General features: G+C 39.1%; 1 protein-coding gene across 3 annotated transcripts in view; it reads right to left on the bottom strand.

Moving 5' to 3' along the window:
* AZIN1 (antizyme inhibitor 1) overlaps positions 1–19,715 on the bottom strand; it is a 35,317-nt gene extending 15,602 nt beyond the window's left edge. For 2 of the 3 annotated variants that reach the window (NM_001291740.1, NM_001301796.1), the window contains exons 1-2: positions 19,596–19,715; positions 15,930–16,067 (exon numbers count right to left, since the gene is read on the bottom strand). The gene's annotated coding sequence lies outside the window, so the exon portion shown is untranslated. Of the gene's footprint in view, positions 1–6,106; positions 6,253–15,929; positions 16,068–19,595 lie in introns of those variants that run through there. The other variant, XM_023757778.1, reaches the window with a different exon arrangement.
* Between the last annotated feature and the right edge of the window lie 162 nt (positions 19,716–19,877).

Genomic DNA, 19,877 nt, shown 5'->3' with positions numbered 1-19,877 from the left:
GAATATGATTCTATAGAAGTTGACACTAGGGGCAGTAGAGTGTAAGCATTCAATATAAATTGATTTCTGGTCAGGGCACATACCTAGATTGCAGGTTGGATCCCAGTCAGGGCACACATGGAAGGGTTCTCTCTCACATCAATGTTTCTGCCCTCATCCCCACTTTCTAAAATCATTAAGATATCCTCAGCTAAAGATTTAAAATATATTTATCGCCCAGCTGGTGTGGCTCAATAGTTGAGCATCAACCCATATATGAACCAGGAGGTCATGGTTCGATTCCCAGTCAGCACACATGCATGGGTTGTGGGCTCGATCCCCAATGTGGGGGCATGTGGGAGGCAGCCGATGAATGATTCTCTCTCATCATTGATGTTTCTATCTCTCTCTCCCCCTTTCTTCCTCTCTGAAATCAATAAAAATATATACCTTAAAAAAAAAAAAAAGGCATCAGACTAAATCCCATTCCCTCTCCAAAGAGCTCTTTCCACTACCCCAGACCTCCATTCTCCTTGGGGCAGCATATACTGACATAAACATTTATCTTTTAAGCTGAATTCACTAGTCCTTAGGTTACTTTAGGCAAGGATTTGTGGGTTTTTTTGCTGTTGTTTTTTTAAATAAATCTTTATTCTTCAGATTATTACAGTTGTTCCCCCCTTTTCCCCCCATAGCTCCCCTCCACCCAGTTCCCACCCCACCCTCTGCCCTTACCCCCCCACTGTCCTCATCCATAGGTGTATGCTTTCTGTCACTGGGTCAAAGGTCATACACATGGAAAATGTAGCTATTTCCATCCGAAACGTGTCCCTGTGCTCGGAAAGGTCTCTCACGACTTGTTCACGCTCTACTCAGAAAGGGTGCGGAGCCACATAACGGCTTTTTAAAATAATGTATCCTCATGTTTAAAATGAGGATTTCGCTACCAAAACTGAGGAGAAAGCAACACTACAGCTGCTCTCGCCCCTCGGGTGATAGTTGTGCGTGGGGCTGCGAGCTGGTTTGCGGGCTGTCGACGAAGCCATCTGGGGGCTCGCGCGGTTCCGCCGGCTTCCCAGGGGCCGTCACAGCCTCGCAGGGGCCATCGCAGCCTCACAGGTGGTTCCTTTTGTGCCACTGGCACAGCTTGGGTGGGGGTGTAAATTGAGAAGGGCGGGGTCTCAGAGAATCACCAGGGCGGAGCAAACTGCAACGGTTGTCGTCAGCGTGTTGTCAGCGTTTCCATGACTCCGCGTCTCCGTGTGCCGCGCCCCCACAGCAACAATGATCTCTGTGAGCAGCTCCACGAGAAAGCCACCCTCGCTCTCCGACCCGCTGCAAGTCAGTCCAGCCTCTCCCCATAGGGGTCTGGGACCTCAGAATCCCGCCCCAAACAAGCTCAGTGGATTCGAGAGCTTGTATCCCCTCCCAATTGGAAAAAAACTGCGCATCCAGTTGCAGCCCGCCTGGCACGCGCCTCTGCACCTCCTACTCAGTCTCAATGCACTTCTTTCTTTCCTTCCAGTTGTAGAACTTCCACTGGGCCAGCTTTCCCATGGTTCTGGATGATAGCTGTTTTGTCTTATAGTTGGTAGTTTCAAATGTTGTTGTGGGAGGCAGCACGCACGGGTCTATACCTTATGCCGCCATCTTGGTTCTCCTCAGATTTGTGTGTTGTTGTTTTTTAACATGAAGTCCACAAATGAAGTCCTTCATGCATGTTACTACTCATTGTCTTGTACAGATTTCTGGTTGTCGCGTTAACAATGGGCACAGAACAGCTCTTGGCAACCTACTTTAAAAATTTGCACAGCCTTTCTTGAGTCTTTAACCCATTTTCCTCCCCCAACCCTGTTCTATCCTAGGTCTTCACCATGGTGATGGCCCTTATCATAGAAGCATACTCCAATGGTTCCCCAAAGTGTCAGCTTTCTGGTTGCAACCAAAACAAACTCACCAATAAGCCATAATACTAGTCAAATTTCATGAAATACAAACAATGCTTTGTTTTAAAATTTAAAGCACAAACCACCAAGAAGTCAATTACATTCAGTTTAAGTTAGGAGTCGCCAACTGGTGGTCCGTGAGGTCCAGAAGGTTGGCGACTGCTGGTTTAGGTCATCAAATCTTTCTGAAATAGTAGAAACTGTAAAGGTGAGAATATTTTTATTTTACCAAGGGAGTTAATAGGGCATATTCACATGAGACCTCATACTTATGCAGTAAAGTCAAACTGTGGCCTGAACATTCTCTGAAGTTTGTTATACAAGGACTGGTATAAATCTGTGCCCAGAAAGTAAGACATTGTAGGATTGAGGATACATGTTTATTTTTAGCAATGTAACTCTAGCTAGAACATCATTTTAGGGAGATAGTCAACTATGCAGTAAGAGAAACAGAAAATATAAAGGCCACTCATTCAAAAAGTTCAATGGGAAGAAAGGTTTAAGTTTAAGAAGAGTACGGTAGAAACTTCTTGTTAAATTATACCACAAATCTTTCTGGCAAAAAGGCTTTTATTTATTCTAGTAACAATGAAAAATAATTTAACCAAGGTCTTTAGCCTAATGTTTCTGCTCATGAGACTCCTCAGTATATTCTACTATTTTTATTTATTTTTGTTAATCCTCACTCGAGGATATTTTTTCCATTGATTTTCACAGAGAGTAGAAGGGAGGGGGAAAGACACAGAGAGAACTATCAGTGTGAGAGACACATGGAATGGTTGCCTCCAGCATGATCCACGACCAGGTACATGCCCTTGACCAGAATCAAACAAGTGATCCTTCAATTCATAGGCAGATGCTCTATCCACTGAGCCAAACTGACTTAGGGCTATTCTACTATTTATATGTAATATTTACTTGGGAATCTTGGGTTATCAATTATAGACCACCACAGGCTTTTTAATTTTTTAAAGAAGTCTAGCTTTTAGAGTCAGGACAAGATGAATCTTAGTTTCTTATAGCAATAGTGCTTAGGGAAAAGGTAATTTTCCTCTAATGTCAGGATCCTCAGTACTTAGAAAAGATCAGGCCCATTCCATGCAGTCTTTTCTGCTGAATGCCCATATTCTTCAGGGCTTTTCCTAGAGTAGTATGGTCATAGAGATAAGGATGTCCCCCGCCCCCCCCAAACTATTTTTGATCTACATAATCTATACATCCAACTCTCACTGCCTGCTAAACTAGCTTAAATGTAACAGCAAACATTTTTACGGCAGTATGCCAGGCGCTGTTCTAAGTATATCATCTATCTAGTATCAATTTTCTTAACCCTTAAAGCCATGATGTTATTAACCTCATTTTACCTTTGAAGACACTGGGGCACAGAATAACTAATTAGGCTAATTCTAGAGATGCTGATCAAGTCATGTTTAAAGTATGTCTCTTCAGCACACAGGATTCCTTTTCCTGGAAAACCAACACAACAGTTTCCCTCCCTCCCTCCCTTCTTAATATTTCTTTATTGATTTCAGAGAGGAAGGAAGAGGTAGAGAGAGATAGAAACATCAATGATGAGAGAGAATCATTGATCGGCTGCCTCCTGCACAACCCCCACTGGGTATTGAGCCCACAACCCGGGCATGTGCCCTTGGCCAGAATCGAACCTGGGACCCTTCAGTCCGCAGGCCGACACTCTATCTACTGAGCCAAACTGGCTAGGGCAACAGTTTCTTTATTAGAGCTTTAGCATATTCCCATAATAAATTAACCATTTCTCAGATTAAATTCTCACAGTTGTTAATAAATTTATGCAAATATGGTATAAAAACATCTTATCCTGCCTACTCATTCCTAGCCTTTTAACCTTTCTTCATATAAATGTTTTCTACATTTTAACCTTGCTGGCTGTTCCTTCTTTTTTGTCTAATTCTCTCAAGTAAAACCCAAAATTATTTTTTCCTTATCAACAGTTTGCATGCAATGTGTACCCAATTTTGACAAATGTGTACACCCCAGTAATCACCACTACTATAAAGTTCCCTCATGTCCCTTTTGCAATCATTCCCCAATTCCACCTCAAAACAGATCTGCTTTCTGTCTAATCTGATTTTTGTAGAAGTGAAATAATTTTAAACATCAACTGAGGGCACCAAACTGAAACAGTTGGCAAATAATGGTACTACCAACATGAATAAAAATATTAGAAAATATTCCCTGCTCTAAAGTAAAGTTACAATGCTTATAGAGTGACTAATACCATCATTGAAAATGGAACTCTCAATTCAGAAGTAATCATAGAAGTAGCTTACCAACCTCTAGTTGACTCACAAAAGGACATTGATAGGAAAATAAAACTCATTTATTATATTGGCAATACTTGACAAAAGGACCAACGGACTAAACACACTTAAAACACTAAAAGAAATATAGGACATTAATATTATTTAATTTACTTAGTTATACCAAGCATTGCAATAAAATTGTTTATTAAAACCAATACTAATAAAGCCTATACATAACAGATGGTAAATGTGGCTAAGTGAGTTCTGTCTCCACCATCTTCTTAAATGCTCCCTGAAGGTTTTGATATTCTCCTAATTCCTAACCCAGAGTAGGTGCTCAGAAACAGATGGGACAACTGTTTACAACTCTTAAACTTAGCAATGGTGGTGACAGCAATACACTCCCTTGAAGTGTGTTGGAAAACATGATTCATCTTTCACATTCTTAAAAGGAGCCCAAAACCTTGATTCACAAGCGACCCACATGTAAATGTAAACCTCAGCTGTCAGTTACTGTTAAACACCAGTTACTGTTAAGCACTAAAAGCTTTGCCCAGGGAAAACTAATTCCTCAAAAGAATCTGCAAAACACAAAAACCTTCAGGAGGGAAGTTTGCAATACATTTTGAGCCACCAATGCGTTTTGTTCAAAGTGTCCCTTTGGAAGCCACCTATTTCCACAACGGAAGAGGCTTAAGTAGAGTTGGATAAAGGCGGGCTGATCTTGAGTCTTTCCTACCCCCAACCTCACTGAAGGATTCCTAAAAAGCAGTTCTTAATCATACCTCTACTGGCTCAGAAAAGAACATCTCCACCTTAATTCAAGCACTAAAGAAAGAAAATATTTTGCTAAAATGTTTTCAAGTGACATGTAAAGTTACTTGGTGATGACACATTAACCCAGAATCTGAGACACGAGCATGTTCTAGGCGGCCAAAATGAAAATAAGTGTGCGTGTCTTGGGGGGTAAGCAGAGGTTATGCTGTATGCCAGATCTGCCAAGTTAATCCACCTCAATTTTAAACACCATAGGGAATTTCTGCCAAACTTCCCAGTGCTCTAATCCTGAGTAAAATTCCTGACACTGTACCACTTTTTATGGCTTGTAAGTCAGAAACAGGACTGGTTTACTGGCTCCAATACAATATAGACCATTACATACTATAGTCTGGTGCTGCTGGATACTGAATTATTTACATTAAACCTGAGAAAATCTACCCCATGTAAATCTTACATTCTCTCCAAAATGCTTTATAACTTAAGAGCAAATTTACTTTTATCAATAGATACTAGGGCCCTAACTGGTTTGGCTCAGTGGATAGAGCGTCGGCCTGCGGACTGAAAGGTCCCAGGTTTGATTCCGGTCAAGGGCATGTACCTTGGTTGTGGGCACATCCCCAGTGAGGGGCATGCAGGAGGCAGCTGATCGATGTTTCTCTCTCATTGATGTTTCTAACTCTCTATCCCTCTCCCTTCCTCTCTGTAAAAAATCAATAAAATATATTTTTTTAAAAAAATAGATACTAGGAAGTGTTTTCTTCTCACAAGAGTCTTTAAGCTATTTTCACAACTAAAAACCTTATTTATACAATATATGGTGAAAGAAAGCTCATCTTATTTTACACTAATACAAGTGGTGTAATCACAATACTACTTTTATAAGAAGTAATTTCCTCTTGGATAGCTGGGAAGAAAGAACTGTTTAACATTCCTATACACCTTCACATTGGTGTTTTTTGATAATACATTTTTTATGAAGAGCTGCCAAAGAAAAATCTCCAAAGAACTGCACACTGCTCTCCCTGGAGCCTTTCATGAGGCAGTTGAGTCCTCATGTTCATCAAAAAGGTAGCTCCAAGAGTAATGGCTGCAGCACTGGGCACTTGCCTTGTTACACACCTGCTACAAAGGCTTCTACAGTTGATTATACTTCAGAAGAAACTGATACATCTCTCAAATAATCACAAGATAATTCTGGCAGCAACAGCCCACTTGACACCAGGCTGGATGAATATGAGTCTTGGATTTCTGAAGTGAAGACCTCCCTGGAAGTAGAACAGGGAGAGCTGAACGGTTGAAGAGTACTGTTTCAGAGACATCTACTCAGGAAATCCAACCTTAATACATCAACCACTTTTCTAAAAGGACTCTTACTCATTACAAATGAGAACCTGACCTATTTGGAAATTTATACTACTACTATTACTCTGAAGAAGCCTGAGGACACTTCTAACTGTATTTTTTTTTTTTTTATTAAATTGGCATTTGATAACTTAGCACTCAGCTCACAGCTTTAAAAATAGACACAATGCTGTCAGTCACCTCTGCATTCTACCTCCAAAAGAAAAGTTACTTACCCTACAGAATACCTTTAGAAGTAACTGGGCAAAAGAGTATTAGAAGAGACTTCTAAAAGATGGCTTGGGCACTACAGATGTGAAGCCTGGAGCAGGTAAACCTGCTAAAAAAAAGTAGTTCCAGGAAGCTACACTCTGGAACTGGTAGTCTTAGAGGTAATAACAATAGCCTACATTGAGTACTCAGAAGAATCAGGACAGGGTTTGCTTCAACTGACGTAAGAGGAAAGCCAGAAATGGCAGTAAGCATCCTTAAAGTTATTTTTCAGGTGATGAGGTTGGAAAACAAGTGAGAAATCCTAGAGGAAGAATATAAAGCTGACTGCTTGAATTTTAAGACAGAAAAGAACAAGAATGCATAGAATATATTTAAGGGGGGGTGAGGGAACCCCTAAAAGAATGAACCCAACAGGCTATATATGATGAAGTACCTGTGCAAAGCTGTCCAATGAAATGCCTCACAATAAATTCTAAAATATATCTTTAATGAGAAGATGAAACATGGGATTTTCATAGCAATATGCTTCTGCATATACAACTGACAAGATTAGGCTCCCTTTTTTTAAAAAAGTGTTTGACATGAAAACTAAATCTGTTTCTGGAGGGAATATCAGTTTTGATAATTAAGAGGTGGTAACATTAAAGATAACTACTATAATATAACACGAACAGGAAATACATAAACATATTAACTTCAGGCTCTCCTGGTGCAGCGTAGGAAATAACCCTATAAACAGATGTACTTTTAATTACTACTTTGAATACCTTATAGCAGCAGATCTGTCACCTCTCCAAGAGGAAAACTTAAGAATATGCGTGTCAGATTTTTCTTTTGTTAATCCTCACTCGAGGATATTTCTCCATTGATTTTTTTAGAGAGTGGAAGGGAGAGGGAGAGACAGAGAGAAACATCAATGTGAGAGACGCATTGATTGGTTGCCTCCTGCATGCGCCTAACCAGAGCCCGGGCTGGGGAAGAGCCTGTAACTGAGGTACATGCCTTTGACTGGAATTAAACCCAGGACCCCCTGGTCCACAGTCTGACACTCTATCCACTGAGCCAAACTGGCTAGGGCATGTCAGACTTTTCTAATCATCATTCTCTTGTTATTTAATAGTTTTATTCTTCTATATGCCCATAAAACAGTAGCTTTACTGTTTTAAACTATAAATGGAATCACTACTGTTTATTATGACTGACCTCTTCTGCTCTACTTTATAATTTTAGTTCATCCATTCGGACTGATGTGACTGGAGTCCATTAATTTTCACTGTTGTGTAGTATCCTACTGTGTAGATATACCACGTTTATTTATCTGAACTGACCTATAGATTACTTCCCATTTTTTGCTACATTTATAAATGTCCATTATTTATAATATAACTTCTTGCTATTATTTATGTAACCCTCAAGAGTAATTACATAAAAACTGGTGTACACTGCTTTCCAATCTTTATGGCCTTCCCAAAAAGTGCTAGTCAAACTGTGGTCTGCAAACTAGCTAACCGACAAGTTAAGAACCAAGCACTGTGCTATTTTACATGCTGGTGCAAGAGTCTATTTTGCTGATTGGCAGTTTAAGTAGTATTGGTTTAGGCACCAGAGTCTAAAGCCACATACATGAGAGCAGAATTGTTAAGTTGTTAGTGAAAAATAGTCTTCAAGTTTTTTGCTTATTTTACATTTTTTTTTCTTCTTTTTCCTATTTACCTGTAAGAGCTCTTCATGAATTTCAGGATAGCAAATATCTCCTATGTTAAGGATTGCTTAATTATTTGGGGAGTTTTGTTATAGTGTCCATGTTGAACATACTAGGATATCCCATTCTACTTTCCGTCATGCCAAACATGATGAGCTAAGAAGATACCATATTTATTTAGGAGCTCTTTATAAACTGGACATCAGAGGACCCTTGCAGTAAAAAGAAATAGATAATCAAAAGTCATACAGTTAACATAAACCTAATATTAGTTTCAGTCTGCATGAGCACATAAAGCCGTAGTAGGAAATTGTGTCTTAAGAACATGTAGACAACTAAAGAATTCAACTAGAATATAAAACGGAAAAGTCCTGGTGAAGGCCTGGGGCGGGGAGCAGGGGTGGGCTAGAAGAGGTCAATGGGGGGAAAACGATACGTAATACTTTTAACAACAAAGATTTTTTTAAAAGGAAAAGGAAAAAAAAACACCTGAAAAGTCCTTATAGTATTATTTTAAAGAAACAGTTGTTTTATTACACAAATCTAAGGAGAAAAAAAACAAAGAATACATAATTCTTATGATTATTATTTTTTTTTTTTTAAAAAATATATTTTATTGATTTCTTACAGAGAGGAAGGGAGAGAGATAGAGAGTTAGAAACATCGATGAGAGAGAAACATCCATCAGCTGCCTCCTGCACACCTCCTACTGAGGATGTGCCTGCAACCCAGGTACATGCCCTTGACCGGAATCGAACCTGGGACCTTTCAGTCCGCAGGCCGACGCTCTATCCATTGAGCCAAACCGGTTTCGGCAAATTCTTATGATTATTAATAGATGTTTTACGATTATCATGGCTAATACTACTCACAATAACAATTATCCTAGAGCAGCGGTTCTCAACCTGTGGGTCGCGAACAATGAAAATACATCCTGCATATCAGATATTTACATTACGATTCATAACAGTAGCAAAATTACAGTTATGAAGTAGCAGCGAAAATAATTTTATGGTTGGGGGTCACCACAACATGAGGAACTGTATTAACCCTTTGAGTGCCAACCAATATCCTAGGAACTATGCTAAAATTGCCAAGGCATTTTGAGTTAAGGTTTTTAAATTTTTTTTCCCACATAAAGAGTGAACTACTAGCATCTAATAGTGACACTGCAGGAAGAGCGCGATAGCGCTGCCTGGCACTCTAGGGGTAAAAGGGTCGTGGCATTAGGAAAGTTGAAAACCACTGTCCTAGAGTGATGCTGTCCAATATAATTTTCTGCGATTGAAATTTTCTTTATCCCTATTCAAAATAACAGCCATTAGCCACATATAGCTCCCAAACACTCAAAATGTGACTCATGCAACTGAGGAACTGAATTTCAAATTTTATTTAAAGTTTATTTTAAATTTAAATAGTCACCTGCCTACTTGCTACTGTACTAAACAGAGCAGTCCTAGAAGATTCTGTTTTCATAAGAAAATTTTAAACTAAGGACCAAGTCCACACACATTACAGATTACCCACCCCCAATAACTTTGCTCAAGGTAGCAAAGACCAACTCATAAGTTTAGAAAAGGCCAGATTGTAAGACAAAAAAAGGGAACAAAACTCCATAGCAAGTTAAATCCTAAAGAGAGATTGAAATGTGTGCATACATAAAATAAAAAGGCAAAAAGTTTAGAGCAGAATATTCCAAAAGCGTTTATCTTGGCTCCTACTGTTAGTTACAGACCTCCTGAAGGCTAGGTATGGTCTGGGCAGGCTGAACATCAACCTAATCCTTGCAACTGTATGCTGTGCAAATATTCAAATATTTTCTACTTATGCCATAATGTTCTTCACAATATTCACTGGATTAAAGAAAAGAATGGCTAACACTGGACTAAAGGGGGGTGGGGGGGGGGGAGGGAGGAATGGCCAAATCTTTGCTACAGTTAGCTTGTGACAAATTGCTCAAGTGTGCATGATGACCCTGAAATGGCAGTGAAGAACAAAAATATGTTTCCTACGCCTTTCCAGTATTGAGAGCACTTCATGTGTAACAGCCGCCTTAGACTTATTTTAACCATGGCCAACCCTGAATGGCAGCCGACCCTTACCTAAATTTTATAGTTTACCCAATACCACCTTTACTCCTAATTGGAATTAAGTGTTTTAAAAAAAATTTTTTTTGGAAGAGGGGAGGAAACTTCAAACTCAAAAATTGAAATAGACCAGGCATAGAGAGTGTAATGAACACACATATTGATAGTCATTGTTAAGTCTCTAGGCTCAACTGACTCTTGTTAACATGCTATTATTCACACTGTGCTTGTATAGAATATATTTCCGCTACTTTTACACATGCAAGGAAGCACCATCAAATACTACTTACTTTATGCATGCCAAGAGGATACACTTACGTTAGAAAAACTGGTCCCTAATTTCAATGATGAGTTTTGTTCAGCTTTATGGTCAAAGAGCACCAACAACCATTAATGAATGTACTGTTGAATTTGCTTGCATCACAGAATCTTTAAATTACCAAAACTAAAATTTATTATCTCCATAATGAGTAAATATTTTGCCTTTTCTACTGACAATTAACAGTGAAACATGAGGAAAAAAAGAGAAAATTTATATATATATATATATATATAGCTAATATGCAAAGTGTCCCCTTGGGAGTTCGACCAGGAGAATGGGAGTTCAATTGCTCGCTATGACGGAGTGGCAGGGAACATGGCTGGTGATCAGCAGCGGAGGCAGGGCAGGGCCCTGAGGGAGCTAGGGAAGGGGGAGGCGGGGAACCTGATGGGAATTTCGTTCACCAGGCCTCTAATAGTACTAGTAAACTCGTAAAGAACATTGTATTCCCCTAGTTAAAATAGTATCAATTTAGGTTGGGCAGTCCTATTAAGGCACATGTAAATGAGACAGAGTATGGATATTTAAAACCCTGATGTTCGTATGAAATTTCTACATGAACAAACACATAACAAAGTTAACTGATGATAATCAGGTAAAGAAAACTTTAAGCAAATTTTAAGAGTCCATTTGAACAAATCAATTAATTGCATCCTTTTTCCATACTTAGACACAACACATAAGGTATATGCTAATGATTAATTCAATCTGATTTCATCAATAGAAACAGTTGGTTAGAAGAAAATTTAGTTTTCTGGAATGCAATCTTCAAAATTTTTTCCACTGGGCTAATTTATTAATTATAATCAGAGCTATAAAACTTGAAAATCTAGCCCACGGGAAAAAACTGCATCCTAAACCCCTAAAGAATTTTCTTTTAAAGACATGAAAAAACTTTTGTACAATTAGCACCCCTTCATTCATCTGAGATATTATTGGCATTAAAATACTTGTCAATCGGGGGAAAAGGAGACATATGTAAAGCTTTAAACAATTAAAAATAATACTTGTCAAGATATTTTATAGTGGTCATATTTTTTTTCTTTTTATTTATTTATTTCAGAGTTGAAGGGAAAGAGAAAGAGAATCATTGATTTGCTGCCTCCTGCACGTCCCACACTGGGTATCAAGCCTGCAACCCAGGCACGTACCCTGACCAGTAATCAAACCATGACCCCCTGGTTCATAGGTCAACGTTCACCTGGGCTCGTGGTCACATGTTATAATATACACATACTCTAAAGAAAAGTCTTGAAAGAAAAAAACTTCATTATGTAAGCAACTTCCAAAATTTCCAGGTATTTACCTCAAAATTCAGATGGTTATCTGATTTAAAAACCTAACTCTGAAGCCAACTCCTAGCTCTTAGACCACCTGCATAGAAATCCTATTGGGAGTTATTGGAGTATTACACGGTTCAAATAGAGTTAGTTTATAGTTTAGTTACACAGTCTGCAATGTTACATGCCAAGTATTTTCCATAAAGGCCAGTGTGTTAAGTGCCTTTAATGACTTCCAGTTTTCCAAACAGTATTGTTGCTCCACAAAAAATTAACTTCAGAATTTCATATGTCAACTGCTAAAAGTTATCTGAGGATATCTTTGGAACATAAAATTTTCTCTTGCCATTTTTATTAATTTTAGCCAAGAAACCTTTGGAGCCTAGCCAGCATGGCTCAATGGTTGAGCTTCAACCTATGAACTAGGAGGTCACGGTTCAACCCCCGGTCAGGGCACATGCCTGGATTGTAGGCTCTATCCCCAATGTGGGGTGTGTAGGAGGCAGCCGATCAATGATTCTCTCCCATCATTGATGTTTCTCTCTCTCTCTCCCTCTCACGAATCAATAAAAAATCTATAATAATAAAAGCATAATATGCTAATTAGACCAGATGTCCTTCCTGACGAAGCTGGGACTGCGAGGGCCTCTAGTATATATATATATGAGAGACCTTTGCAGCCAGGTATCTTTCTGAATTTAAAATTTTTAAGATTTTAGAATGGTAGTATACTACATATACTTCATATATCATATAATACTCTACAGGCTATTTAGTCAACACCCTATAATCATTTCTGCAGCAAAACTTAGGAATATTAGCATTGTGTGGTAATAAGATAAAAATGGCCTCAAATCAGCTCAGATTCAGGTCAAGTTTTTGTTCCCAAATCAGTTTAGGTCCGTAGTCGGCAAACTGCGGCTCTCGAGCCACATGTGGCTCTTTGGCCCCTTGAGTGTGGCTCTTCCTAAGTCTTAGGAGTACCCTAATTAAGTTCCTAATTAAGTTAATAACAATGTACCTACCTATATAGTTTAAGTTTAAAAAATTTGGCTCTCAAAAGAAATTTCAATCGTTGTACTGTTGATATTTGGCTCTGTTGACTAATGAGTTTGTCGACCACTGGCTTAGGTTATAACAAGGAAGCTATAAAATATTTTTTTCCTCAACTTTTGGATTTCAAAATTATATGAATAAGGTATTGTGGACCATCACTTTACAGACGTTTCATTTAACATAACGTACATTGTACACCTGGGCATAATAAATAAGAGACACTGCAGATTAATACCTTTATTCTATCTGTGCCCATCCATCTACACACCCCTTAGAAGAGGGGGAAACTATGGACTTTCCAAGTTCTACAAGTTATTAATTTTCTAAATAGAGAGTACTTTTCTCTGATTTGATAGTGATCTTATCAGCTCATTGATATCAGCTTCTCAAGGTGGAGAAACATCACTAGAAATATTAAATATAATCACTGTTAAGTTTCCATTATAGCAAGAGACTTGAACCTTAAAGAAATCTAACTTTAATAGGATCTTTCTTAAAACATGGCATTTGTTCTTAAATTTCCACCTTAGAATCTATTTATGACTATGATGTCAACTAATGCCACCTCAGGAAAGTTTTAAATATCCAAGCCAACTTGGGGAAAAACATCAGATATGTTGGAGATAGAACAGATGGTTAACAAAAATTAAGAGATAACTGACTTGGTAACTGAGATGGTGGCAACAATGCTTCTCTTTAATATGCACACATACCATTTGGTTAAAATGCAGATTCTAATGAAGGTTTGGGTGGGGCCAAAATTCCAAATTTCTGTTATAAGTGATGCTAATAGATGCTATTCCAAAGACCACACACTCAAAGAGAAATCATTTTATCATTTCAGGACTAAAGAAACTTTATATAAAATAAAGGAAATATTATATAAAAATCACAGCTGTAAAGTAAGTACTTTGCTCAAATTCACAAAGCTAGGAGAAACCCTCCAGTCAGGGTTCTAAGTCATTAAATTGTGTTCCCCCCTCTCTTTAATCTTTAAAAAACCCGCCTTAAGTTGTAATTTGAGGTTAATATCACATGTGTTGAAAAGGTTTGCTTTAAGATACTCTCCCTAATTTGATAGAGCAAATACTTTTGATATAATCTGTTTAACAAGAGATACTAAACAAACACAAAACTGATACCCTAAGCCAGGGGTGGGCAACCCCTAGCACGCGTGCCAAATATGGCACGCCAGTAACTTTTGCTGGCACTCGAAACCCTCTCTTATAATCTTCCATTTACAATTTTTTTCTTAATATCGACTTTTTTATTTTTCAGATAAATTCAGTGTAGGTGCATCTTAAATAAATAATTTTACATAACAAGTTATCTTAAAGACCATAGACACGGATTGACGAGAGAGGGGAAGAGGCAATTTCTATGCCTCTGCCTTAACTCTCCCTGCCTTCCTAGATCTGACCAGTGTTTTGGTTTCATCCACATACGCTTGTGAATCTTTGTTCTCAGTGATGAATTCTGTTAAGTCTCGTAATAGGAGTAGCCTGATAGATGAAAGTAGTAGCTCGTGCATATCTCTGAAGGTCACAAAATATAAACCTGATGTAAAATCTCTGTCATCAGTGATGCAGCAGCAAAAGTCCCACTGATAATATCAAACGGAGTCATAAAGTTTTCTGTCGGACTATCACTGTACATGTATACATTAAAAAATAAATGTATTTTTCATCATTATATACTGTTTTTGTTGCTCAAATGAATTTTGTTATTTTCTCAAGGTTCTTTACATATGTACACCTTAAGCAATATCAAGTAGGCATAACATGTTCTCAAAAAATTAGGGTTGGCACGCAGAATTTTGAGTCAGAGATTTTGCTGGCTTTGGCACGCACTCACAAAAAGGTTGCCCACCCCTGCCCTAAGCGTTCCTAAAAATTTCAAGTGTTCTTGCCAAGTCTCTGGCCAACTTAAAAACATCCAAATCTCAAAAGCAAGAAATCTATAAATAGTAGATTTAAAATTTAAACACATGAACCTAGCAACACAAATTTACAAGTAAATTCAAACAAGTTTACTGTGGAATTACATTTTTCACAGAGATTTAATTCAAAAGTCAAATTCATTCATAAAAAATCAAGTATAGTCAAAACAAAACTACCCCCTGAAAAATCTGCTCAGGTGTACATATATGATCTCCCAGTAAGTCCTCTAAAAACAACCCGTTTTTCCCCAGCAGCTGAGTGTTATATAAAGTTATTTTATGAAAAAGAATATAAACTCTAAACATCACTTTGTCTGGCAAGATGCTCATAACTATATCCCATGCTCTAGGATATAGGTGCAGTGAGTGGAATGGAGAGCATTTCCTCTGTTTGAATGATGTGATAAACTACTACCCACATCTTAACTTTAAAAACCTCTCTCCTGCCCTGACCGGTTTGGCTCAGTGGATAGAGCGTCGGCCTGCAAACTGAAGGGTCCCAGGTTCGATTCCGGTCAAGGGCATGTACCTTGGTTGCGGGTACATCCCCAGTGGGAGGTGTGCAAGAGGCAGCTGATTGATGTTTCTCTCTCGTCGATGTTTCTAGCTTTCTATCCCCCTCTCCCTTCCTCTCTGTAAAAAATCAATAAAGTATATTTTAAAAAAATAAATAAATAAAAAATAAAAACCTCTCTCCAATTTATATTAAAACCTGACTATTAAGATTTCCTAAAATGTAGCTTACAATAAATACGTGTCATGAATCAAAATAAATGCTGTGATCCAGTCTTTAGTAAACAATGCATATAATTGAATCAGTATACCTCTAATGTCAAGCCTGTTTTAGAACTTTTAAAGAGTTTTAAGAGTCACTGCATTTTAAGAAGTAAATACAATTGCAAGTTTGAAAAAGATCGAGCAAACAGAACTCTCCTTCACTTCAACTTTACAAGATCCCTGCATGGATGTGAAAATACTTACATGGACAAGTTAGGAGATGGAACCCCCCTATCATCAGCTAGGTTCCCAAGGTGGCTCAGCGTTGAAGTCGAACTGCTCTCTATACAGCACTTCTCCTAGGCCTTCTGGGTAGTTGTACACTTGGTCAGAAAGTTCGCCCTAAAGAAGGAAATAAAAGCAGTAGCATTTAATCCTATGTTTAAAAATGTTAGGTTAAATTGACATATTAACTACAGAAATAAGTTTTAATAGAATGAATCAATCAATCAATCAATCAATCTATCTATCTATCTAAAAGCCTAAGTGACCAGTGCGACTGAATGACCAGGAACAACTGGTCGACCAGTCGCTATGACATGCACTGACCACCAGGGGGCAGACACTCAATGCAGCCAACCTCCTGTGCTCTCTCCCCCTGGCCAGCAGGCCCTGATCAGCCCAGCCCCGATAGACCCTGATCACTGGCCAGGCCTAGGGACCCCACCCGTGCGTGAATTTCGTGCTCTGGACCTCTAGAGTTTCAATAATGTCACATTACACAAAATGTTTTCAAAGTGCTTACACCACAGCATGAAGGATGTACTCTTTACATAGTAAGCATTTCCAAGCTGCAATAGTACAAAATTCACATAACCTCATGTCATGGTCATCTTACCAAGTATTACTCAGTTTCCAGCCTTCATCTAATTTCATTTTTGCTTTTATTTGTCCTCCAAAACTGAAATTTCTAAGTTGCCTAAAATATATGTGTCCAGTACTCTCACCAACCTGATGTGTACGCAAGACTCAGTATGTATGTTATAACATGTAGTCTAGAACTACCCAGAACATTTCTTTTACTCTCCAGATTCCAAGTTCTTCTTTGCTTAAAGTATAAAATCCTACTGTATACCAAAACGATAAAAAGACTTTATGACTTAGCTAATACATTATGTGAACTAACTTTTGAGAACTGTCTTATATATTGGGCAATGAGCACTAAAGGTTTACCTCCTCATACCTAACTTGTCTAAACGTAAGTCACTCTACTATACTAGGAACAACATATGAATGTGAATGTGCTTGCCATACTACAAAATGCTAAATAAGTTTTAGGAATGCTTATTACTTGCTATCATTTAATAGGACAGACTTATATAATCTCTAAGGTAAACCACTAGACCAGACCTATTCGTACTTCTATAATTCTGTGGTTGCTACTTTAAATATAATCTGGCAGCATTTGCTAGAAAAGGGCTAAGAAAGAAATCAGAAAAATGGCAAAACTAGAAATTATAAGGGCAAGAATCTGAGAGATTTCAGAAGCACTATAGGCATATCTAAAGCATATCTCATCTCAACCAGGATGGTCACTTTTGTAGGAGGTAAAGAAAATGTTCTTTCAATCTACTAGGGTCTGCTCACACTCTCAATGATACTAATGGATGATGAGGCAAGATACTAGCATGTAACAGTGATTATAAGCTTACATTAGACTCCATAACAAAGATTCTGATTCTGCCCACACCATGATAATTTTAAAAATAAACTAAAAGACTCATGCTGGAGACAGAGATGGTTTATTCTGTTATTCCAAGAAATAGGATAATTATCCTGTCAGAGACACCCCCCCCCCCATATCTTGCCACTTTAATGCAACCCAAGAGCAGTGATGTGAAATGCTAAGGCCATTAAACTTCAGATATTCAAGAATGTTCTTCAGTATGATCTCTAAAAACATTTCCATCTAACTAAAAGATACGAGTAGGAAATGAAGGCCCTAAAATTTGAAAGGCACATCTCAACAGAAATAATAAAAAGGGCATGTAGATTAAGAGAACCTTTATATAAAGGATAAATAGAATTATCTGTACAGTTAAGATAAACCATGAAAAGTTAGATAAAATTGTGGAGAAAAGGAGTTAAATTATTCTCATTTAGAATGGTGTGTGTAAATCAGCCGGATCATGTACAACACTGCATTCAAGTTCCTTAACAATCGTTTGAAGAGACTGTCTTCATCTTGGTGAACAGCAAGCCGGCAGTAGGCCAGTAAGACAAAAAAAAACAAAACAACAACTTATTTCCTCACATGGGAGACACTACCCACAAAAACCTAGTATCACCAAATTATCAATATTTCTCTGACCTCACACTGCCTTTACCAATGACTTTTAAAGTTGTTTTGTGATATTCCTTCCCAAAACCCCAAGCCCCAGTCTAATCATGACAAAAGACCAGATAAACCCAAATTGGAAGATGCTCTACTGGATATCTGGTCAATATTTCTCTGGACATGAAAACCAAACAAAAAAGACTAATTGTCACAGATCAGAGAGTCTGGGGAAGGCAGGACAACTAAATGCAATGTGGTACTTTGGATTGGATCCTGAACAGAGAAAAGACATTAAGAACAGGTGAAAGCCAAAGAAAGTCTGGAGTATAGTTAGTAATGTTTCTGGGCGAGAAGTATGCAGTACCAGCTTATTGCACTAAATTTGCAACTTTTCTATAAATCTAAAATTATTCTAAAATAAAGTTTATTTTAAAAAATTAGAGAAAGGATTAATATAGTGGGCCACTACTGAGCAACAAAAAGGACAAATCTGCTAATAAATGCACCATGAGTATCAAAAATATGCTGAGTTAAAGAAGTCTTTTAAATCAATGCATACAGTGTAATTCCACTTATATACACAAGTTCTAGAATAGACAAAACTAATCTGCTAAAAACAAAAAAACCAGAATCATGGCTTCTTCTGTGGTGAGAAGGGGATAGCGTTTGAAGGGGCAAGAGAGAACTTTCTGGAGAGCTGGCAATGTTCCACATCTTGACAGAGGTTTGGCTTACACAGCTCTATTTTTGTCAAAACTCATCAAACGGTATTACTTGAGAGGTGTGCATTAACTATGTGAATCTGACTGGGTGTGTGTGTGTGTGTTTTCTTTAAAGAATAAACAGAATTAGACCCTATTTAATGATATGTGCACACTGAAGTTGGAGCAGTGAAGTGTTCAGGCAACTTCAGCTTGCTTTGGTGTATGGGACGATGCTCCAACCAACTGAGACAGCCGGCCAGGGCAGCATCCAATGACTTCCAAATATATGGAAAAACATAATGGATTGATGAATGGATAGCGGGATGGCAAATAAAAGTAAACTGTGAATCTAGGCGAGGGTACAATTCTTTCCCCTTCTCTGGATGTTCGAAAATTTACAAGTTAAACCTGGGCGGCCAGAGGGAAGGTACTGATGATGACTGCACCTACCAGTAGTCATTCAGGAGCCCATCCACCCCACAAAACGCAAACTCCTCAGGGCTTATCTGTATTCACGACCAGCATCTGCAACTCTTACATTTGTCCAAGGAATTAAAGGATTAGTGGGGCCTTGCTCACGCTTCTGCCAGGCTCGGCAGCTCTCTCTTCCTCAAGTGTCCTCCCTGGGGTTCCCACCCAGGCTGGGAGCTCAGCAGTGGAAACGGGACAGGCCACCAAAACATCATAACGTATCCAAGATGCTTCCCCCCCGCCCCCCAAATCCAGTGAAAACTGCTGAAACATCATCACGGGGCTGCGAACTGCGCACCGGCCCTTCCAGCTGCCCGAACCACCAGCTCGCTGAGCCCCAGAAACCTCCGCTCAGAACGTGTCTGGGGGGAGAGTTAACACACGTTACCACCGTGAACGGCTGGCGGTCGCACTTACCGGGACTTGATCAGCCACCCGAGCCCGCCGCGCGCCCTCCCTGCCCAGGAGTCGTGGCGTGGACGGAGCACGAAGCCATGGCGACGGGTCCTCCGGCTCCAGGAGGCGACCCGGGGTGAGTGAAGGCGACCGGGCCCAATCCCGGGCCCCGCGGGGGGCGGGCCGCAGGCCCCGAGGCTCCCAGCCGGGGCCCAAAGGCCTCTCGCTCGCTACCTGACACCGGGGTTCCCCCCCGCCGGCCCCCGCGTGGCGTCAACTTTCCTCCAGCAGAGGGAGGCCCGC

This window comes from Myotis lucifugus, unplaced genomic scaffold (assembly GCF_000147115.1).
Source record: "Myotis lucifugus unplaced genomic scaffold, Myoluc2.0 scaffold_114, whole genome shotgun sequence".
NCBI classification, from domain to species: Eukaryota; Metazoa; Chordata; class Mammalia; order Chiroptera; family Vespertilionidae; genus Myotis; species Myotis lucifugus.
Note: the sequence above shows the minus strand (reverse complement) of the source record. Positions and strands in the feature narration are given on the sequence as shown.